Source organism: Eriocheir sinensis, chromosome 33 (genome assembly GCF_024679095.1).
Source record: "Eriocheir sinensis breed Jianghai 21 chromosome 33, ASM2467909v1, whole genome shotgun sequence".
Classification (NCBI taxonomy): Eukaryota; Metazoa; Arthropoda; class Malacostraca; order Decapoda; family Varunidae; genus Eriocheir; species Eriocheir sinensis.
In genome coordinates this window covers 17,699,976-17,712,475 of record NC_066541.1, presented here as the reverse complement: position 1 = coordinate 17,712,475, position 12,500 = coordinate 17,699,976, and the positions used below count along the sequence as shown (strand labels likewise).

The 12,500-nt window shown below is 48.9% G+C and overlaps 1 long non-coding RNA gene across 3 annotated transcripts in view; it reads right to left on the bottom strand.

Moving 5' to 3' along the window:
- LOC127006817 (uncharacterized) overlaps positions 1 to 12,500 on the bottom strand; it is a 61,546-nt gene that overhangs the window by 23,901 nt on the left and 25,145 nt on the right. For 2 of the 3 annotated variants that reach the window (XR_007759771.1, XR_007759770.1), the window contains exon 1: positions 771 to 907. The exons of the other annotated variant lie outside the window; for it this stretch is intronic. This is a non-coding gene — a long non-coding RNA (uncharacterized LOC127006817). Of the gene's footprint in view, positions 1 to 770; positions 908 to 12,500 lie in introns of those variants that run through there. 3 annotated transcript variants of the gene reach the window in all.

Here is a 12,500-nt window from a genome sequence, read left to right as displayed (position 1 = left end):
CGCTGCGGAGTATTTGCGTATATTCGTCGCCTGCCAATACGCGAATAAGTGACTGGCGGCAGCGGTGGTGAGGGTGTTAGTTGTCTGTGTGTGTGTGTGTGTGTGTGTGTGTGTGTGTGAGGCGAAGTATCTGTATGGAGAGGTGCAATTGTGTGTTGTTGGTGGTGATGCTTACGAAGATAAAATAATGCTCTGTTTGGGATGCTACTCCTCTTACCAAAACTACTACTACTACTACTACTACTACTACCACAACTACCGTACTACTAACACTATCACTACCACTAACTACCAAATGAAGTCAGTTCAGTAAGGGAATAACACAAAATAATTCACCGCAGCCACAGAGGAAGCGTTTATGAGCAATTCTCTGCCGGGGAAGTGAACGGCACGAACAGCTGATGGAAAATAAATAGACAAATAACAATAGTTTGGTAATTGGCCCACCAGCGAGAGAGAGAGAGAGAGAGAGAGAGAGAGAGAGAGAGAGAGAGAGAGAGAGAGAGAGAGAGAGAGAGAGAGAGAGAGAGAGAGAGAGAGGAACGCAGATGCTACTATTAATGCAAATTGAACCTAGATTGAATTTGGGTGTTAAAAGCAAATAAATAAATAAATATATAAACGAAACGGATATAGAAAAAAAAAAAAAAACCCGCCGGGCATGAAAGGGAGGGTGAATGACACACACACACACACACACACACACACACACACACACACACACACACACACACACACACACACACACACACACACACACACACACACACCTGTAATTAACGTGACATCCTTTTCCTCTCGTCCAGGTGTCTCCCTCCACCTCCACGGCGCCCCTCCACTTCCTCCTCCTTCACTCCTCACTCCTCCACTGTCGGAGAGAGAATGGAGGGAGGAGGGAAGCGAAAAGCAGAGAGGGGAGGAGGGGAAGGAGGGGGATGAAAGGGTATGAAGAAGGAAGGGGGAAAGGAGAGGAGGGAGATAAGAAGATGGAGGAGAGGGAATGGGAAGGGGGAAGAAACAAGGAGGGAGAGAGGAGAGAGTATGTAAGGGTATGGGGGGGGGAGAGAGAGAGAGAGAGAGAGAGAGAGAGAGAGAGAGAGAGAGAGAGAGAGAGAGAGAGAGAGAGAGAGAGAGAGAGAGAGAGAGAGGTTAGGAAGAAAGATGAGGTAGGGCAACGAGAGAGAGAGAGAGAGAGAGAGAGAGAGAGAGAGAGAGAGAGAGAGAGAGAGAGTATTACTAAGACTATATAGACGACTGTAGCGAAATATTGGTCCTGACAGCTCATCCCCGCGGCAGCCAACCTCTAGATGGTCCGCCCGGAGACCACTTAAAGGGGGCTTCCTGTGGGCCACTTCTGCAGCCAAAGGGACGACCATGGGAGCGGCGGCAACCTCGTGGACAAAAGCGCAGCGGAAGACGGGAGAGAGAGAGAGAGAGAGAGAGAGAGAGAGAGAGAGAGAGAGAGAGAGAGAGAGAGAGAGAGAGAGAGAGAGAGAGAGAGAGAGAGAGAGAGAGAGAGAGAGAGAGAGATTAAAATAAATCATAAACTCGCTTATATGGAAAAAAATATATATATGCAAAAAATGAGTTTCGAGAGAGAGAGAGAGAGAGAGAGAGAGAGAGAGAGAGAGAGAGAGAGAGAGAGAGAGAGAGAGAGAGAGAGAGAGAGAGAGAGAGAGAGAGAGAGAGAGAGAGAGATTAAAATAAATTATAAAATCGCTTCTATGGAAAAAAAAATTAAAAATATATGCAAAAAATGAGTTGAGAGAGAGAGAGAGAGAGAGAGAGAGAGAGAGAGAGAGAGAGAGAGAGAGAGAGAGAGAGAGAGAGAGAGAGAGAGAGAGAGAATCTGACACCTCGGCTATTTGTGTAGAAAAAAAATGGAAAAGAGAGGAAGGAAATAGGAGAAAACAGAAGAGGAGAAGCATGGAAGAGCAGGCAACAGAAGGGGGAGGAAGAGCAGGCAACAAGAAGATGAGGATGATGAGGAGGATAAGGCAACAGGAGGAGGAGGAGGAGGAGGAGGAGGAGGAGGTTGCACGCCTATTGTAACGCTAATACCCTCGATGAAAGAGACGAGATAATTAAGCAACAATTTGGCCCAAACTGAACCGACCACCCGTTGCCACCTCTCTCCATCCCTCCATACCTCCCTGCCCTTCCCTCCCTATCTCCCTTACCCTCCCTCCCTTCCTCCATCTCTCCCTTCCTTTCCTTCCCTCCCTATCTCCCTTACCCTCCCTCCCTTCCTTTCCTTCCCTCCCACCCTCCATCTCCCTTTCATCTAGTCTTTTTTGCCTACCTCCCTTCTAATACCTATTTTTCTTCCATTTCCCTCCTCCTCCTTCTCCTTCCTCTGGTATTTTTCTCCTCCTCCTCTCCCTCTTCCTCCACGTTATCTCCTCTCCTTTTTCTCCCTCCTTCCCTACTAATATCTGTTTTCCTCCTCCTCTCCCTTTTCCTCCACGTTATCTCCTCTCCTTTTTCTCCCTCCTTCCCTAATAATATCTGTTTTCCTCTCACTTTCCTCCTTCTTTTCAGCCTTTCTCTCTCCCCTCCTTCCTCTCTCTCGTGTTTCCCTTTCTCCCTCCCTTCCTTTCTTTCTCTCCAGGTGGTCCCAGTCTGCCGTACACGATGCCCTTGGGTTCTACACACACACACACACACACACACACACACACACACACACACACACACAGGGTACTAGATTCATCATATATTTCTTTATCATTTCTTTTCTTTTTTCTTTGTTTTAGAATCTCATTTTTACAATCATCGTTCCCTGACTGATAGGTTTGAAGAGGAGATAGTCAGAGAAGAGGATGATGATGATGATGATGATGATGATGATGATGATGATGATGAGGAGGAGGAGGAGGAGGAGGAGGGGCTGGAAAAGGTGTACTGGGAAGAGAGAAGAATGAAGAGGAGATAATCATGCAGGTAAAAAATAAAAAAACAAAAAAAATAAAAAGGAATGTAGGAAGACGAAAGAGAAGGAATTTAGAACAAAGGGAGAAAAGAGGGAGAGAAGAAAGGAAGAAGAAAAGATGTTGAGATGAAAAGCTGGGTAGGTAGGGGGTTGGGGGTGTACCGGTAAGTGGGGGTGAGGCTGGAGGTTTTGGTGAAGGGAGTACCGGGAAGGAGGGAAGGTAGGGGGGGGGTTGGGGTGTATCGGGGAAGGTGGTGGATAAGGGAAGAGGGATTTACCGGGGTACAGGGGGCGAAAGGTAGGGTGGGGAATGTACTGGGATTAAGGGGGGGCACGGGGGAGTATTGGGGAGAAGGGGAAAAGTAGGTGGAGTTCCGTGGAAGAGGGGGGAGGTGGGGGCTGGGGGGTGTACCGGGGAACAGAAGGGGTGAGGTTGGAGGTTTGGATAGGGGATGTAATACAGGGAAACGGGATGGGTATGTAGGGGGTGGGGTGTATCGGAGAAGGGAGATAAGAGGGGAAGTAAGGGGTTATTTACTGGGGAGGAAGAGGGTGAAGTTGGAGGTAGGGGGTGCACGGGGGATGTACAGGGGTAGAAAGGGGGGTAGGGTGGCTATGGGATGTATAACGGGGCAGAGGGGGAGAGGTTGGGAGGTAGGGAGGTAGGTGAGGAGGGTAGGGGTAGAGGGGGAAAGTACAGGGGTGTAGAGGGGTGAACCGGGGAAGTAGAGGAGGTAAAGGGGTGTAAGGGAGTGTACCGGGACAGTTTTGGGGAATGGGTGGGTAGGTAAGGGGGAGGGGGGGCCGGGGTGGAGGAGGGGAGAAAGGAAATGGTATTAGGAAGGGGGATTTACCGGGTGGAGGAAGGGGGTTGGGTAGGTAAGGGGGAGGGGGGGGGCGGGGTGGAGGAGGGGTGAAAGGAAATGGTATTAGGAAGGGGGATTTACCGGGTGGAGGAAGGGGGTTGGGTAGGTAAGGGAGAGGTCGGGGGGCGGGGTGGAGGAGGGGAGACAGGAAATGGGGTTAGGTAGGGGGATTTACCGGGTGGAGGAAGGGGGTTGGGTAGGTAAGGGGTGGGTGGGGGGTACCGGGGTCAGGTTTCCCATTCACCGCCGCTGGACTGGGAAAAAAACGTCGTCCCCTGAATGGAGTCGGCGGGGCGTCGCGGAACGTGCGGTAATCATGTTTTTTTTAGGCTGCTGATTTACTGCACGTGTGAGGGATGGCCCGCTGGAGGAGGAGGAGGAGAGTGGTTGTGTGCGTCAAGCGGAAGAAGAGATGAGAGAGTGAGTGAGTGAGAATTGGAGACAGAATTTACAGAGGGAAGAGAGGAAGAGGAGGAGAGAGAAGAGGAAGAACGAAGGAGTTTTGAAAAGGAGGAGGAGGAGGAAGAGGATAGTGAATGAAAGCTGGAGTGAGGAAGAGGAGAGAGAAGGAAGAACGAAGGAGAGTTTTGAAGAGGAGGAAGAGGAGGAGGAAGAGGAAGAGGAGGAGAATGAGTGAGTGAGTGAGAATTGGTAACTGAGTTTAGTGAATAGAGAAAAGGAGGAGGAGGAGAGAAGAAGAAGAACGAATGCGAGTTTGAAGAGGAGGAGGAGGAATAGGAAGATGAGAGAGTGGAGGAAGAAAAAGAAGAAGAAGAAGAAGAAGAAGAAGAAGAGGAGGAGTAATAGTAGGAAGAGAGGGGGGAGGGAGATGGGTAGATGATGACTTCTATTAATCTCCAATGAAACTTTCAATCGCCCTTCTTAGAGACAGAGGGAGAGGGAGGGATCGAAAGAGAGACAGCGAGAGAGGGGGAGAGAGAAACCCATCAGGAGGAAGCTATTGGCGGCATCTAATGACAACCCATTCACTTGTAGACACGTAAAAAACACACGCAAACAGAAGCCATCATTTAAAACACACTTATTTGATGGCTTGGCGAATGGGCGAGACAGGGAGTGAGAGAAAAGGGGGAGAGAGGTAAGAGCTTGTATAAAGGGGAGAGAACACAAGACTGAGAGGGGGAGAGAGAGTTATAAAGGGAGAGAGGGAGAGGGAGAGAGAGGAACTGTGATCAGAATGAAGGGAAGTAATGTTGATTTTACTCTCGTGTGGGATGTGAAGGAGGAGGAGGAGGAGGAAGGGGAGGGACTCGTGTTTGACTCTTGTAAACATCAGAGTGTGTCCTTAAGGGAGGGAACAGGTGTGTGTGTGTGTGTGTGTGTGTGTGTGTGTGTGTGTGTGTGTGTGTGTGTTTCCCTTCTCACCTCCCCCACACCTACACATCACCCCATCACAACCCTCTCTCTCTCAGGGATGCGAATGAGAAAAGGAAGAGAGAGGGAAGGCAGGAAGGAAAAAGAGGAAGGGATGGAATGAATGGGATGGAAGAGGAAGGAAGGGAGGGTGGGATGGAAAATAGGGAGGAGGTAGAGAAGGAAGGGAGAAAAGGAAGGGAAGGGATGATGGGAAGGAAGAGACGGAGGAAAAAGAGGAAGGGAGGGATGGAATATGTAAAGAAATAAAGGAGGGAAAGGAAGAAGGGAAAGAGGGTTGGAATGGAAGATATGAAGGAGAGGGAGAAAGGGAGGGAGAGAAATGAGAGACAGGAGGAGGGAGGGGGAGGTAAAACACTCGATGGAGGAGGAATCGTGGCGTTCCCGGAATCGCTTGTAAATCTTGTAATCCAGAAACGAGCTTACTGACAGAAGGAGGAGGAGGAGGAGGAGGAGGAGGAGGAGGAGGAAGGATGAGAGGGAGAGGGAGGAGACTAATGGGTGGAGGGAGGAAAGGAAGTGAGCCATGGAGGAGAGAGAGAGAGAGAGAGAGAGAGAGAGAGAGAGAGAGAGAGAGAGAGAGAGAGAGAGAGAGAGAGAGAGAGAGAGAGAGAGAGAGAGAGAGAGAGAGAGAGAGAGAGAGAGAGAGAGAGAGAGAGAGAGAGAAGAATGTGGAAAAGGAAAATAATAAAGATGGAAGAGAGGAAGGGAGAGGAGGAGGAGAAGGGGAAATGAGGGAGGGGAAGAATATGAAGGAAGTAGAAATGAAAGGGAGACAGGATGAAGGGAGGGAGGGAGGGAGGAGGGGGGAGGGAGAGTGACATATGGGAGGAAAGGGAGGGAGGGAGGGAGGGAGGGAGAATAGTGTCTTAATCAGGAAAGTGTTAAAGTAGATGAAAACAAACGAGGCTGGACGTCTCTCTCTCTCTCTCTCTCTCTCTCTCTCTCTCTCATGCTCTTTCATCTTTTCACTTTTTTCCCTCCCTTTTCTCTTTTATTCTCTCTGTACTCTCTCTCTCTCTCTCATGCACTCACGACCCTCTCACGAAGAATAAAAAATGGCAGCTCAGTTTTTCCTTGATAATCTATAGCCCGAGGATGCGAGGCGGGCTAATTAAGAGGTAGAAAAGGGGAGGGAGGGGAAGGAGGGGGAGAAAGGTAAGGGGTGGGAGGTGGAGGAGGAAATGGGGAGAGGTAAGGAGGGGAGGGGAGAAAGGTAGGTAAGGGAGGGAAAGGTAATGGGAGAGAGGGGTGAGGTAGGTAAGGAAAGGGGGAGGGAGGGGAAGGAGGGGGAGAAAGGTAAGGGGTGGGAGGTGGAGGAGGAAATGGGGAGAGGTAAGGAGGGGAGGGGAGAAAGGTAGGTAGGGGAGAGAAAGGATGGGAGAGAGGGGTGAGGTAGGTAAGGAAAGGGGGAGGGAGGGAGACAAGGGGGAGGAGGTAGGTAGGGAGATGGAGGGGGGGAGAGAGCGGATATATTTAAGATAATACACTCGGCCTACTCTCTCCTCCTCCTCCTCCTCCTCCCAATTTTTCTCTTCCTCCTGATCCTGTTATCTTCCTCCTCCTCCTACTACTTTTCCTCTTCCCCCTTTATTATTCTTTCAGTTATCATTATTATTATTAGTATTATTATTATTATTATTATTGTTATTATTTAATCTGTTATGACAAAAAAATCGCTTAACCTTTTCAGAGAGAGAGAGAGAGAGAGAGAGAGAGAGAGAGAGAGAGAGAGAGAGAGAGAGAGAGAGAGAGAGAGAGAGAGAGAGAGAGAGAGAGAGAGAGAGAGAGCAAGTTAGTAGTAAGATGCAGGTGTTTGCGTCCTGAGGTGACTGTGTGTGTGTGTGTGTGTGTGTGTGTGTGTGTGTGTGTGTGGAATAATCAAACGAGATCGTCGAGAGAATGAAACTTGGAGAACGAGACGAGAAAGGAGAGAAAGAGAGTATGTGAGCTGGGTACGAGAGAGAGAGAGAGAGAGAGAGAGAGAGAGAGAGAGAGAGAGAGAGAGAGAGAGAGAGAGAGAGAGAGAGAGAGAGAGAGAGAGAGAGAGAGAGAGAGAGAGAGAGAGAGAGAGAGAGAGAGAGAGAGAGAGAGAGAGAGAGAGAGAGAGAGAGACGCGAGGAGTTTTAGCAAGTGAAGAGAAACTGTTGTATCAGTGAACCCAACACCCGCAAACTTGCATGTGAAAGAAATACAATAAATAAACAAATAAAAAAACAATATATTTTCATTATTTTCTTCCTTTCCTTTCATCGCCTTTTCTTTCTGTTTTGTATTTGGAATAACTATGTTTTTTTTTTTCATCATCATTTCAAGTTTCAATATTTTCTTTTTTTTATTTACCGCATTTTGTATGTTTTGTATATATATGAAATAACTGTTTTCTCATAGTTTACAGTGTGGCTTGGTATGGCTAAGAACAGCGTTGGTGTGGCTTGCACGTGTGTTATGTTCCGGGGAAGATGTGACGCAAGGTGTGACGCAAGGAAGAGATGGGGTGAGATGTGGCGTTCTGTGATCTGGTTTGAGCTTGTGATGAGTGCTTAGGTGTAGTATACAAGTGTGGTTCTTATCTGGGGTAGGTGTGACGCAGGGAAGACATGGGATGCAACTTTCTGTAGTCTGGTTTGAGGTGGTGTGGCTAGGGTTGGTATTCCAAGACGATCCTGCCTCTCACATCAACAATATCTAAAGGCCAAAGCGGAGATCAGTCGGGTTCTAATGAGTGTTTCTGTAGGTTCATGGTACAGAAGAAGGGTCAAACTACCACCAGGGTTATTAAACTACCTCTGGAAAGGCGCACAACTCCTATGAAAGCCTTGTCAAATGTGTGCTTGGGCGAGGACGTGTTTAACAATCCGGCCATAAGAATTTAGGGCGGGGGTGACGCAAGGTGTGTCGCATGGAAGAGCTGGGATGGGATGTGACTTTCTGTAGTGTGGTTTAAGATGTGGCACAGAATCTAGGACAAGTGTGACGCAAGGAAGAGCTGGGATAGGCTGTGGCTTTCTGTAGTGTGGTTTAAGATGTGGCAAAGAATCTAGGGCAAGTGTGACGAAAGGTGTGACGCAAGGAAGAGGTGTGATGTGATGTGACGTTCTGTGGCGGTGATGCGTGGGTGTGACTGGCTGAGGTGTGGCCCATGTGTGTATGGCTCAAGGATGTGGCCTGGGGAGGTTTATTTAACATCTGGCACCGCTGTGAACGCCATGAAGTGTCAACAAACAGAGGGCGATTGGCACTCATCCTGAGGGGCGCCACTGATGATTCTCTCTCTCTCTCCTCCTCCTCCCCTTTTCCATTCTCTCCTTTTATTCCTCTCCACTCTGCTCCCCTAACAACCCTTCTCCTCCTCCTCCATATACGAAACTCTTTAGGGTATTCCCCGCACGCCCGCAGTTTCTCATCACAGTAAACAAAACAACAAAGAGGCCATCACACGGTAGAGAGGAGGAGGAGGAGGAGGAGGAGGAGGAGGAGGAGGGGAGGGAGAGAGGATCATTGAGGGACGGTAAGCAGGATGAAGAAGGGAGGAAGGGGAGACGAGAGGACTGCAAATATGAAGAAAAAAAGTATAAGAAGGAATCAGGAAGGGAGGGAGGGAGAGATGAAGGGAGGGAGAGAAAAAAATAGGGAGACTAGACGAAGAGAAAAGGTCGCAGGCTTGAGGTGGGCTGATGAGAGGGAGAATAAAAGGAGGGAGGGAGGGAAAGAAAAGGAAGGGAGATTGGTGTATTGAGGGAGGGAGAAAGACGAGTGATATCGGTGGAGGAAAATGAGAGGGAGAGGGAGGGAGGAGTTTGGAGGAGATAAAGGGGTTGGGAGAAGCGAAAGAGGGAGAAGGGAGGGAGGAGGAATGGGAAGGAATAACGAGTGAGATAAAGAAAGAGAAAAAGAAAATAGATAAGAGAAAAAAGGAGGAATAAAGACAAAGAAAGGGAGAGAGAAAAGGAAGGAGTGCATGGGAGGAAACTGATGAGGAAGGAGTGAAGTGAATGAATGAGTAAGGAAGGGACGTAGAAAAAGGAATGGAGGAGGAGGAGGAGGAGGAGGAGGGAAGCAAGATGGAGGAGGGAGTAGGTTAGGTATCTTGTGCACCTGAGCGGGCTACAGGTGGGAGGTCAGGGCAGGTGAGCGGCCCAGGTAATCTCATCTTAATACGAAGACCCGCAGGTGTGTTGGGAGGGGCGGAGGTGAGGGATAAAGGGGGTCACAGGGAATGAGGGAAGGGGGGCGGGGGAAAGGGGGTCATAAGGAAGGGGGGGAGGGGGGCGTTTGGGGCGAGTGCGAGTGTCTCATCCACTTAAAGCAACAGCCTTCTTCTCTTTCCTCCGGTGTTTTAAAATTGTTAGGTCTTGAAGTAAAGATAAAAAGAACAAAGACCTTCCTTCGTTATATAGAAAGTCTCATTACTGGGGAAGCTTATGAGTATTGTTCTTAACTGATTATCTTTCCTTTCCTTCTGTCTCTCGTTCCTTCTTGAGCTTTCATTCGTGTTTCCTGTCATCTCCTTTCTTTATCTGTCCATCTGTCTGTTTCTCATTTATATAGTGTCATCTTCCTTCAACTTTCACTTCTCCTCTCTCTTCCTGTCACGTCGCATACCTTTCTCTTATCTATACCCTCTCGCCCGCCTCCACCTCCTTTCTTTCTCTATCTGTCTGTCTCGCATCTCTACCCTGTCGCCCGCCTCCACCTCCTTTCTTTCTCTACCTGTCTGTCACGCATCTCTACCCTGTCGCCCGCCTCCACCTCCTTTCTTTCTCTATCCGTCTGTCTCGCATCTCTACCCTGTCGCCCGCCTCCACCTCCTTTCTTTCTCTATCCGTCTGTCTCGCATCTCTACCCTGTCGCCCGCCTTTTCCTTTAATTTCTCCTCCCTTCCCTATTGTCACATCCCTTGCTCTCACGTGATCTCATCTCAACCCTCTCTCCCTCCTTCCCCTCATCCCTCTCTCTCACGGCTTCTCCCTCTCATATTCTCCTCTCTCCAGCCTCACTCCTCCTCCCTAACCTGAGTAAACGCATAGTGTAGAGCCTTCGAGTTACCTTAGTTACCCCAGCAAGAGCCCTTACACCGTGACGTACGCAGCCTCACACGACCCTCTGACGCTCCCTCTTGGCCTCAAGCGGACTTAGCGCGCTGGTTTGAGGGCCGCGAGGAGGACACGGCCGCTTGTATTTGAGTCAGCCAAGGGTGCTCAGGGCGGCATAGGACCATTGGGCGCTGGCGAGGCGTGACAATGCTGGGTTCTGATGGAGAGAGAGAGGACACACACACACACACACCTGCGACAAATGAGCACCCGCATCACCGTCCTAGTGTGTGTTTGTGTATTGTGTGTGTGTGAATTGTGTGTGTGTGTGTGTGTGTGTGTGTGTGTGTGTGTGTGTGTGTGTGTGTGTGTTTTGCTACTGTTGTTGTTCTTTTTTTTTCTTTCTTTATTTTTACATCTTACATATTGTAAATGAGTACATATATGTCGATGAGCGGGCAACGGCCCGCCGCTGGGGGGAGTGTCAGGGCCACCCTGGTGGCTGGTCGGGTCACATCACACACCCTACTCCCTACAGGGGGGAGTATAGCGGTGCAGGTCAGTGGAGGAGGGCGGTCTGCACCACCTCCAGGAGTCGGTAGTGTCGTCTGGGCCTGTCGGAGCACAAGGGCGGTTTCGCCTCCTCGTCCTGGGTCCTCGATGGTCTGCCGTCTGAGCTGGGCGGTGTCTCTCTCTCTCTCTCTCTCTCTCTTTCATTCTGCTTGAGAGAATACGTGAACACACACACACACACAGACACACACACACACAAACACACACACACATACACAGACACACACACACCATTGTCAACATTCAGCGTCGCTACACACGGCCGCCAAGAGGAAGGAAGAGGAATATATGATAAGAGAGCTTGGAAAGGCGAAGGAGGAGGAGGAGGAGGAGGAAGAGGAGGAGGAGGAGGATATGCTCATAGTCTTTAGTGCCTCCCCACCTCCAGGCGCTCTCCCTCGCTCACACTTTGGTCTCCACTCTCCAGCCTCACAGATATGGGCCTCTTCACAGCTTCCTTGGGCCTAACAGACACCTGCTGCCCCTCCTCCACCTGTACTCCTCCTCCTCCTCCTCCTCTTCCGTCCTCCCTGTCCATCCCCTCTTCCTCAAATTCCCTTTTCGTCTCATTTCTTATTCCTCCTCCTCCTCCTCCTGTTTTTCTCTTCCTCCTCATCTACCTTCCCCCTTTCATCTATTTTTCCTCCTCCTCCTCCTCCTCCTCCTCCTCATCTTCCTTCTCCCTTTTATCTATTTTTCCTCTTTTTCCTCCTCCTGTTTTTCTCCTCCTCCTCATCTTCCTTCTCTTATTTATTTTTGCTCTTTTTCCTCCTCCCCCTCCTCCTATTTCCGATCCTTATCTTCGCTTACTTCATTTCTATATTTTTTCCTCCACCTTGTCCTCCTCCTCTTTCTCCTTTCTGTCTCCTCCTCCTCCTCCTCCTCCTCCCTCTCTGTTCTCTTTCCTCCCATCTCATTCTTTCCTTTTAAACAACAACAGAAACAACAACAAAAACAAGAGCAAGCAAACAAAGGAAACATGAGATCGGTTGCTTGCTGTCAGTGCGAGTGAGTGAGTGAGTGAGTAAGTGAGTGAGTGAGCGATTGAGTGAGTGAGTGAGTGAGTGAGGATCAAGAGGACGTGTGCTTTTTCCTCTTTCCTCTTTGACTGTCTCTCTCTTTTTTTTCTCTTTCGTCTCTTACTCTTTTTCTTCTTACTTTTCTCTCTCGTTTCTATTTTTGTTGTTTTCCATTTTCTTTCTCTAACACGACCCACTTCTTTTTCTCTCTCTCTTCCCTGTTCCTCTTCTTCCTTTTTATCAATCTTATTCCATTCTCTTCGTTTCCTTTTTTAACTTATCTATTTGGTTATTGATTTTCCTTCCTCCCTTCCCCTCTTCCTCCTTCTTCTGTATCGGTTATTCTTCTCTTTCCATTATTAGTTTTGTTTCCTCCTCCTCTTCTTCCCCTCCTCCTCCTCCTCCTCCTCTTCGTTTTCTGTTTCTCTATTTTTTCATTTTCACTTCCTCCTCCTCCTCCTTTTCTCTTTCACACTCTTCCTCTCCCTTCCCTTTCTTTATTTATTGCTTTCTTTCTTTCTTTCTTTATCAGTTTGGGAGCTTTGAATTTACTTCTTTCTCTCTGGGTATATATTTTTCATTTCATTTCTAAGTTTGCCTCATATGATTGACAGACTGACTGACTGACTTGTTGAGTGGGTGCCGGACTGAGTGACTAGCTGACTGACTGACTGGCTGA